This window comes from Tamandua tetradactyla, chromosome 2, assembly GCF_023851605.1.
Source record: "Tamandua tetradactyla isolate mTamTet1 chromosome 2, mTamTet1.pri, whole genome shotgun sequence".
NCBI classification, from domain to species: domain Eukaryota; kingdom Metazoa; phylum Chordata; class Mammalia; order Pilosa; family Myrmecophagidae; genus Tamandua; species Tamandua tetradactyla.
The window spans coordinates 42,143,068-42,153,350 of NC_135328.1; the positions used below are offsets into that span (position 1 = coordinate 42,143,068).

The 10,283-nt window shown below is 42.5% G+C and overlaps 1 pseudogene; it reads right to left on the reverse strand.

Moving 5' to 3' along the window:
- Window positions 1–3,324: 3,324 nt before the first annotated feature.
- LOC143659803 (zinc finger protein 550-like) lies at window positions 3,325–4,600 on the reverse strand (annotated as a pseudogene).
- Between the last annotated feature and the right edge of the window lie 5,683 nt (window positions 4,601–10,283).

Consider the following 10,283-nt stretch of genomic DNA (forward strand, 5'->3'; position numbering starts at 1 on the left):
CCATGAGAATAATAAAGAGGAGAATGGAGAAGAAGGAAAAGGAAGAATTGGAGGAAGACTACAATAAGAAAAAGGGCATTTTGTGTTGTTGTCCCATACTTAGAGGTACACCCTCTAAAGGCACAATTTCTTATTCTTAAAACTATGATTTGAGATAATTTTTCATATGTTTAATTTTTAAAAGAAGAAGCAAAAACTCAAAAAGAGTAGATAATATTTTTGCAATAAATACAAGTAGCAGTGTCAAAGCTAGCAACAACAACAAAACACCACTGGCTAAAAGATAAAAAAAAAGGTAGGATTTATTGTAAGTGTAGAGATGCAGCTCATGGAACCTAAGGGCAGAGATACAACCCAATCTTGAAAACGAAGAAGCTTTTTCTTCTTTCCTTTCTGCTCCACTTAGCATGTCTTATCTCATTTTCATTATCTTCTTTCCTTTCCCTCTCTAGACTAACTTATGGGCTTTTATTTCTGAAAAAAATAATCTTTTTCTCTCAGGTCATTTTTTAAATCTCAGGAAAGATACTCTGATGACTCAGCTTGCATTAGATCCTCAACCTTGATTCAAAACTTGATAACCTCTGACTAGTTCATAGCTTTTGGAATTCCTACCACATAGGTGGGGAAGACAAAGAAGATTGGGTAGGCAACTAAGATATATCTATTAGGTAATTTGACTCTGGTTACACAGAAAATTCACTATTGAACAAGTATTTAAGCTCAGGTATGTCTTGCTCCAAAATCCAAGATGCCTCACTTTAGTGAGTAATTTGAAGTAGTTGGTAATTTGAAGAAAGACCATAAAAGTTTCTCCATACAAAATAGAAAACTAGACTTATTGCAACAAGCTAAATCAAACTCAGGCTAAGTACTTAATCAGGTCATAAGTGCTGGGTTTCCACCTCATGACTAGGATTTTGGTAAACACGAGAACCATAATACCATAATTACCATAATATTAGTAACATTAAAAGTAACAATTCAAGTTTCCAGAACCATTATTATGTGTCAGGGACTCTCCAATATTATTTACATGTATTAACTTGATTATCAACAACTCTCTGAAGTTGGCGTGATCATATGATCACCATTTTACGTGTAAGGAAACTGAGGCCCAGCAAGGAGAATGAAAGCTATTGGGGCATTCTCATCTCACTCAATATTTTGTGGGAAATATAAAAAAAGAATCCCCAATAAATTAATTGTAAACAAACAAAGTAAAATATGAGGTACTAAATTTTATGGTACAGAGAAAGATTTTTGACAATTACCACATGTATAGAACTTACAGTTCACAATGTGCTTTATTAAAGGAAAATCATCCTCAAGTCCCCCCAACAATCTCAAGAGGAACAGAAAGTATACTCCTTCCCTGTTTTTAAATAAAATCTAAAGTCAATATCCTCATACTGTTCTTAATCCTGTACTATTAGTATCTAACTGTTTACAAATGGAGGGGGCATTGAGTATCTGAGTAGTGAATTAGTGTTCCATAGCTGCCATAATAAATTACCACAAACTCCATGGCTTCAAACCACAGACATTTATTTCCTCAAAGTTCAGAAGGTAAGGCACCAACATAAAGGTGTCAGACGGGTTTCACTCTCTAAAGACTCTAAGGGGCAATGCTTCCATGCCTTTTCCAGCTTCTGGTGGCTCCAGGTGTTCCTTGGCTTTTAGCTGTGTATATCATTCTCTGCTTCTGTCTTCACATGGCCTTCTCCTCTTCTGTCTCTTACAAGAACACTTGTTCTTGGACTCATGGCGCACCTGGGTAATCCAGGATGATCTCATCTCAAGATCCTTAACTGCAAAGACCTTTTCCCAAATACACTCACATTCACAAGTTTTGGGGTTTGGGATGTGGATATTTCTTTTTGAGGGTTACCATTCAATGCCCTACAAGTATTAAAGGGAGAACTTTCAGTTTCTTATAGGAAACTTAGTGGTATTTAGAACACAGTCCTAAATGATTTACCTGCAATGGAAGTAGTTCCTGTGCCCCTCACAATACCTGCTTGAAACCATTAGCATTTGATAGACTCTGATCCAGGGAGAGACTGTGTTTTGACTTAATAAAGCAATAATCAAACTATAAACTGCCACTTTCCCTCTCTAAAGTAAGGACTAATTTTCTTAGCAATATTTATCAATTGGCAAAACATTCATTCAAATTTAAGATATATGTTTTAGTTTAGCCTCTTTTGACAGCTTTCAAAATGTCATTCAGATGTGTTAACTTCAAAAGGAGAAAAATAAAAATGTAAGAAAAATGAGTGAGTAAAGATATAAAAAGTTAGAAAGTGAAAAATATATATTTTTGGTGTTGTGATTTGCTTTTAATAAAAACCAAACCTTAAGCAGTCTTAAATGGCACAGTAAAATATGTTATCCATAGGTGGATCCTCCCTCCTATAGATATAAAATAGGAAGTAAGCATCATATGATGGCATTTTCAGAATTTTACTGTCTTATGGATTCAAAGATTTCATGACTCAAGCCTTTATATATTTCACAAAGAATTATGCTCCTCATGGCTAGAAATGTTTGAAACAAAGAAGATGTTCAATAAATGTTTGTTTAAAGTTTAATTGTCCAACTCCCCAGAGACATGATAGGAGTGAAAGAACATAAAAGTCAAAAAAAGTTGCTGAATCTCTTTCATGAAAGCATTTGTCTTTTATTTCCCTTTTCTTCTATGCCATCATCTCCTCTTCCTCTTTCTTTTCTTAAAAAAAAATATTCCTGAGTTGACTTTCCAGTATAAATCAAGGAGACATCAGGGGCTGGAGGTGTTTATAGGTTCATAATAACCAGGGACTTTGTCTCTGTATGCTTTCTCACAAGTAAAGTGAAGTCCAAGTGGGGTTAGATTCTAATATGACTCTTTAGATGACACGTCATGATCACAGAAGGCTTTCTTACAGTGATAACACTTATGACTGCAGTATGAATTCTCGGATGGCAAATAAGATTTTTCCTTTTGTTATAGATTGTCTTTAGTAGTTTTATTCAGAAATTTCCTCAGTATGAATTCAGTGATGTTGATCGAAATTGGCCCACTGGTAAATGGCTTCTCCACATTTCTCTGCAGTAAGAATCTTTTGAAGTTCCTTAGGGTCTGAGCTGAGGCTGAAGGTTTTCTTACATTCACTGAAATGTGACTCCTCACACGGTTAGTTAAGAAAGAGTTGTGACAAAAGGCTTTCCTACAGTCTCTGCACTCAAAAGGTTGGCACCAGTGTGAATTTTCTTATGAAAGACAAAAACAGAGTGGCAGATGAGGGCCTCTCCCACGTTACTGTATTCACAGGGCTTTTCTCAAGTGTGAATGTGATTGTGCTGTATGAGGTGTGATCTGCGTCTGAAAGCCTTCTCACATTCAATACACTTGTAAGATATCTACCCGGTATGGATGACAAGAGTGTTGAATGAGGTTTGCACTCCAGTGAAAAGCTTTCCCACACTGGATGCATTCACAGGTCTTCTCTCCAGTGTGAATCCACTGTTGTTGCGTGAATTCTGCACTGCATCTGAAGGCCTTCCCACATTCCTCGCAATCATAAAGGTTCTCTCCAGTGTGGATGAGGTAGTGTTAAATTAGGTATTCCCTATTGCAAAATGCTTTCTCACATTCTTTGCATTCAAAGGTTTTTTCTCCAGTGTGGGTCCTATGATGCTGAATAAAAGTAGAGTGACTGGAAAAGGCCATTTTGCATTCATTGCACTCATTGGGTTTCTCACCAGTGTGAATTGGAAGGTGCTGTATGAGGTATGACCTGCGTTTGAAGGTCTTCCCACACTCAGTACACTTGTATGGCTTCTCTTCTGTATAAATAACAGTGCTGAATGAGAGTTGAGCTTTGGCTAAAGACCATCCCACACTCGCTGCATTCAAAGGGCTTCATACCAGTGTGAATCTGCTGATGCTGAACAAGGTTCCACTTCCTGTTAAAATCTTCCCTTCATTCCTTGCATTCATAGGGGTTTTTCCCTTCATCGATCATGGAGTCTTTTCCTGGTCATGTGAGTCACAGTCAGGAAGAATATTTCCTGGAATGACTCGCTCCTGTAATACCCTTGAGGGCAGAATATTATCTCTTCCCAAACGATCAAGGCTCATCTTCCCAGGATGAGTACCCTTGCAGGAATCTGTCTCTTGCTTTATGTGCCTTTTCTGCATTTCCAAAAACTCTTCTTGATCCCTGGCTTGCCATAAACTGGAGTCCCTTGAAGATTCCTGAATTAGGTTTCCTTGGAACATGACTTCCTTTGACAAGACCAATTGAGAAGGGGTTGATTCTCTGGTCTGATATTTTTCTCTATCAACTGGACCTACCTAGACAGGGACTCGGGAAGAGAGGTGTCTCTTCACCATCCATAGTTCCTGGCCATGCTCTAGTAGATGGATCAAGTCTGGTCTGGGAACCACATTCCCCTGCGAGGCTAGAAGCCTGCAGATCTCCAGCATCACCTCCCTGTACAGCGCCCACTGGGCCAGGTCCAACTGGCCCCACTCTTTCTGGAAGAAGGTCATGGCCATGTCCTTGAAGATAACCAGCACCGGAGCCGGGCACAGCAGCGCTGTTGCCGCCATGACCCCTGCGAGGAGGCGGGGGCAGCCACAGGCTCAGCTGTGCTCTCTGCCGGGTCTTACCGTGTCAGGCCCCATACCCCGGGTCACCTTCCCCCGCCGAGCCCCGGGCAGCCCTCCCCCTGCGCCCGCAGTGTTGTGAACTGACTCGAGGAAGCCCAAACCCGACACCCACCCTGGCCGGAAGTCCTGCCCCTGCCAGCACAGGAGTAAGAAATCTGAAATAAATTTTAAGGACAGTGATAGATGAATATACTACTTATAAAATATAAGTCTTAGGTATCTTCAACATTTTTAGACCATGCGTGTTTTGAGTAACAGAAGTCTTAAAATCTCAAGAAATTTTCACTGATTGAAAACTTGAAATAATTTGAGTCCCCAGAGGAAAGATGGAATTACTGTTAGGTGAATATACTAAAACCTTGAGAAATTAAAGACTCACCTGCATATTTGTGAATCTCAACTGTGAGCTGTTACACAGTGGTGAGACTTGGGAAGATTCTAGGGCATTGTTCTTTGTTGAAAGACAACAGCATTTCCCAAAGTGTGGTTCATAAAACACCAGAATTGCAAAGCGCTCAGTTACTTAACTCTAATGCATTTCTTCTCCCTCTGATTTTAATGCCTCTGAAGTTAAGTTGCATGTTGCACAATGTCAAATGATAGTTGTTAGCCACTCGGCCTTGTTTGAGCAAACTAGCTGTTTGTAGATAATGCCCTTTCATTTGATGATCACTTGAGTTATTTGCATATGTTGCACCTCATTTGGCTGAGATTAACTTGGATCCTCAATGGTTGCTTATAAAAGATTGCACTCAGTTATTGCACTGAAATGAAACATAGTTATGAAGACAGAAGATTGACAGTCACATGACAACTAATCCAGTTGACAGTGGTAGATACTGCCACTTCTCTTGAAGTTAGATAAGAAAATGCTCAAAATCGGTAAAAGTTGATGTGATTTATTTGGTTATTGTATCAGTTTTGATTAAACAGACAATTTTCCCATTTGTAAAAATTGTGCAATACATGTAGTAACTTATTTTGTGATTTATAATAACCATACATGAATACATTTATTTGATATTTACTCTTTTAGATTAATCACCTTTCTGATGCCACATTCTAAGAGTGTCATTCTAGCCATTGCAAGAACTATGAAATTGAATATAACATCTGGTGTTCATTTATTAAGTCCTTTTTATGGGCTGACCATATTCTTGCATTGGGCAGAGCCATCTAAGGTCACAAGAAGGGGTCTTGCTTTCTTGACTACATTTGGTGTGGTGGTGGTGATGGTGGGAGATGAAGATGGTTCTTACCCCTCTTTTATACCCACCTCTTCCTCTTTTCTACATTTCCTTCTCCATCTTCATCACATCTTATATTCAGTCCACCTTTTGATCCTGTTATGCCCCTGCTTAACATTTCACATGCCTCTCATTACCAATCTCCCTCCATGGTTTATCAGTCCCATCACGGTCAGGCAACTTTTTTCCTCTCCATCTTCATCTTTTGCCATTCTCCACTAACCACTCTACATTTGAGCTAAGGCTGATCTTTGTTCAATTCCTGGAATGTACCATGCTGTCTTTTATCTCCATGCTTCTGGACATTGCAGTTCCTTCAGCCAGGGTCATTGTCTCCATCCAACCTCCCTCCTTCCTCTACCCCCATTTGGTTATTGTCTTAAAATAGCCTCATTTTGGGGCAGTGTGACGGTGGCTCAGTGGCAGAATTCTTGCTTACCATGCTGGAGACCTGGGTTCGGGTTCAATTCCCGATTTCTGCCCATACCAAAAAAAAAAAAAAACCTCATTTTCAACCTAAAGGTCACTTTTGTGTTAATTTATTATGCCTTGGCCACCAATACTGCTTAAGTTGGGTCTCCTATCAGTTCGTACAGTGGTTTATGCTTTCACTAAGAACAGCACTATTAACAGTTATAATGCTTTCATATATATATATATATATATATATATATATATATATATATATATTATATGTATCTTATGTATCTCCTACAAAATTCCAAGTCCTGGGAGGGCTTTACAGCTGGACAAACTCAGATGTTATTGTTAGGTTGGGGGAACAGAGAAGGTCATCATGACTCGAGCTGTGTAAAATGTGCTGCCCCTTCTAGATGTCACCTAACACCCTTGCTTAAAAACCGCCTGCACCAGGACCCAGGGGGGAACTCTCAACTCCCTACCTTGAGTTCTGTGAGCTCTGCCCGGGAGCACAGGAATAAACTTGCTCATTCTAAGGTTTCTTGGTCTGCCTCTTCTCTCTTTCTCCTTCAAAGCCTTTCATTTTGGTGCCAAAACCTGGTAGGAAAGTGCGGGTGCCACCCACCTGGCCGGGGTGACCCGGGCTCCTCTCTCCACATTTCAACTGACAGGGGATCTCTTGGCCCACCACCACACCCACCACAGATTGGGTAAGTCCCTTCCTTCCTAGCCCTGCTGTTGGGTCTTACCATTCTGAGAGAACCTGTCCATAAATTACCCTCTGAAAATCGTGAATTCACGTCAGGTTCTCTTCCGAGGGCTGAGGTGAATGGGAATGCCTGCAAACCTCACACCCTTTCCCAGGACTCAAAAAGTCATGGGGATGCCCCACTTCTCATTTCCCTCCCAATTTTCTGGTCCAAGACCTGAAAGGGCCTCAAACCAGGGTGAGACGTCCCCTGGGGAGATGAGCCCCAGCTTGTAAGTGCTCTGAGGACTCTCTCAGGGCGTTGGGACACCGACACCCCCTGGGCCTTTGAGACCTGTCAGTATGGGCAAAAAATCCTCGAAAGCCAAACCTTCTACCCCCTGTGTTGTCTCCTGACTAACCTATCAATGCTGGATTTACTTCCGGACATCTGGCCAAAACGCCTCACTTACTTTTGTAATAAGACTTGGCCCCAATATCTATTGGACAACAATGCTCATTGGCCTGAGGATGGGACTTTTGATTTTAATATCCTTACAAACCTTCACAACTTTTACCAAAGGAATGACAAATGAGCCAAAATTTCTTATGCCCAGGCTTTTTATCTTCTGTGCTCCTACCCCTCTCTCTGCACTTCCTGCTCTATGGCTCAGGTTCTTCTAGCCAAAGAAATCCCCAAGCCCACACTCCTGGACAAACACTCCAATGAAACTTCCTCCTTTTCTGACCTCCTAGATTCCTTCTCCTTTAAAAAACCAGGGCCTCCACCATATTTAGATAAACTACCCCCTTCACCCCCGCTCTACCCTCTTCTCCCGCCAGCGGCACATCAGCTGCCATCTTGCCCTTCTCTTCTTCCTTCTCCACTGGCAGCGCTCCAGCTGCCATCTTGCCCTTCTCTTCCTCCTTCTTTGCCAGTGGTGCTCTAGCCATCATCTTGCCCTTCTCTTTCCCCTTCTGCTCCAGCAGTGCTCCAGCCACCATTTTGTCCTCCTCTTTCCTCTTCTGCTCTAGCAGCTTTCCAGCTGCCATCTTATCCATCCCTTCCTCCTTCTACACCAGTGACTCTCCAACCACCACCGTGCCCCCTTCCCCCTTCACCGGCTCCTCCGCCACCGCCTAATCCTTCACCATCCACAACAGCCTTGCCATCCTCACATGTAAGCTCCCAAACCCGCTCAAAAAGTACTTAATTCTGTCCCCTCAGGGAAGTTGCAGGACCTGAAGGGTTAACTCAAGTACACACTCCCTTCTCCCTGGCTGATCTCTCTCACACCGAGAAATGGTTGGGCTCCTTCACCAACAATCCAACTACCTATACTAAAGAATTCCAATATCTGGCTAACACCTACGACCTTTCCTGGCATGACATTCATGTAATCTGCTCTTCTTCCCTAACTACAGATGAAATGGACCGCATTTTCAATGTGGCCAGCGTTCATGCTAACCAGGTGCATATAACCGACCACACCATGCCAGTGGGGGCCGAGGCAGTACCAGATCAAGAACCAGGGTGAGACTATCAAATTGAGACCTCAGTGGGGAGAAACGGATGGATTAGGTGAGACAAAATGCTTACATGCCTCATAGCCAGCATGCAAAAAGCATCCCATAAAGTTGTAAACTTTCATAAACTAAGGGAAATTACTCAAGGTCCTGAAGAAAATCCTGCTGCTTTTCTAAACTGGCTCACAGAAGCCCTCTCCCAATATACCCACCTAGACCCTGACTCGGAGGCTGATAAAACCGTCTTGGCCACACATTTTATATCCCAGTCAGCTCTGGATATAAGGCGCAAACTTAGAAAAATTGAGGACAGTCCTCAGGCCCCTATTCATGACATGGTAAACACGGCCTTTAAATTCTTTAATACTCATGATGAATTAGAGAGGGCAGAAAAAGAGTTCTGGGACCACCGAAAGGTGAACTTACAAACCCAATCCCTGATTGCAGCCCTGCAGCCCACTTCAACTGACAAGAAGCTGGCTACGACTAATCCGCCACCAGGAAAATGCTTCAAATGTGGCCTCGATGGGCACTGGTCCCACCAGTGCCCCAATCTTCGATCGCCCGAGGGACCATGCCCTCTCTGTGGGAAAAAGGGACATTGGAAAAGTGACTTCCCCTCGGTGCCTAGCCATGGAAGGGCCATCCTTCCAACCCCTAACCCACCGTTGACAGTCCTGGGCTTGTCATCCTCCCCTCTTACTCAGGTCAACTTCTCCTTTCCCAAGTCACAGTTATGAGCATAGATGGCCATCCTTCATGCCCCTTAACTACTGGACCACTTACATGTTTAATAGAAGGCTACCCCATTACACACTCTTTCTTAGTGATGCCTTCCTGCCCCAGCCCACTAATGGGGCAGGATCTTCTCACCAAATTAAGAGCCTCACTTCACTGGATACAAAAACCTCAAATGAATTTACTATTACCCTTATGTGTGGCTTTCACCTCCATCCAGGGTTTCACCCTTCCCTCACCTCCTCTACTGCCTCACCTAGTGAACCCAGAGGTATAGGATACCTCAACTTCCCTAATAGCTTCACATCATAAACCGATTCTTATCCAGCTAAAGGACTCCTCCTCATTCCTGTCTTGGCCACAATTTCCCATCTCCATAACCCATCAGAAAGAACTTCAACCCATCATTAGCCAGCTCCAGGGAAAGGGACTCCTCATACCCACTAACTTGCCATATAACACCCCTATTTTTCCTTTCAAAAAACCTGATGGTTCTTATCATCTAGTCCAAGACCTCTGACTAATTATTGAAGCTGCCATTCTCATCCAGCCAGTAGTTCTCAACCCATACACGATTTTCTCACACATCCCCCCTCACACCACTCAGTATTCTGTCCTAGACCTCAAAGATGCCTTCTTTACAATCCCTCTAGACCCTGCCTGTTACAATTTATTTGCCTTTAACTGGGAAGATCCAGACTCTTCAGCTGCCCAACAGCTTACATGGATGGTATTACCTCAGGGGTTTCGCGACCTCCCCCATATCTTTGGCCAAGCCCTAGCCAGGGACCTAATAGAGTGCAATCTAGCTCCCAGTATCATTCTCCAATACATAGATGACTTATTAATTTGCAGCCCTTCTGAAGAAACTTCCACAAAGGCTACAGCCACCCTATTAAATTTTTTAGCTAACAAAGGATATTGAGTCTCTCCCGCCAAAGCTCAACTCTCTTCCTCCACCGTCACCAACCTGGGGCTCCACCTCACTCCCACATCCTGACAT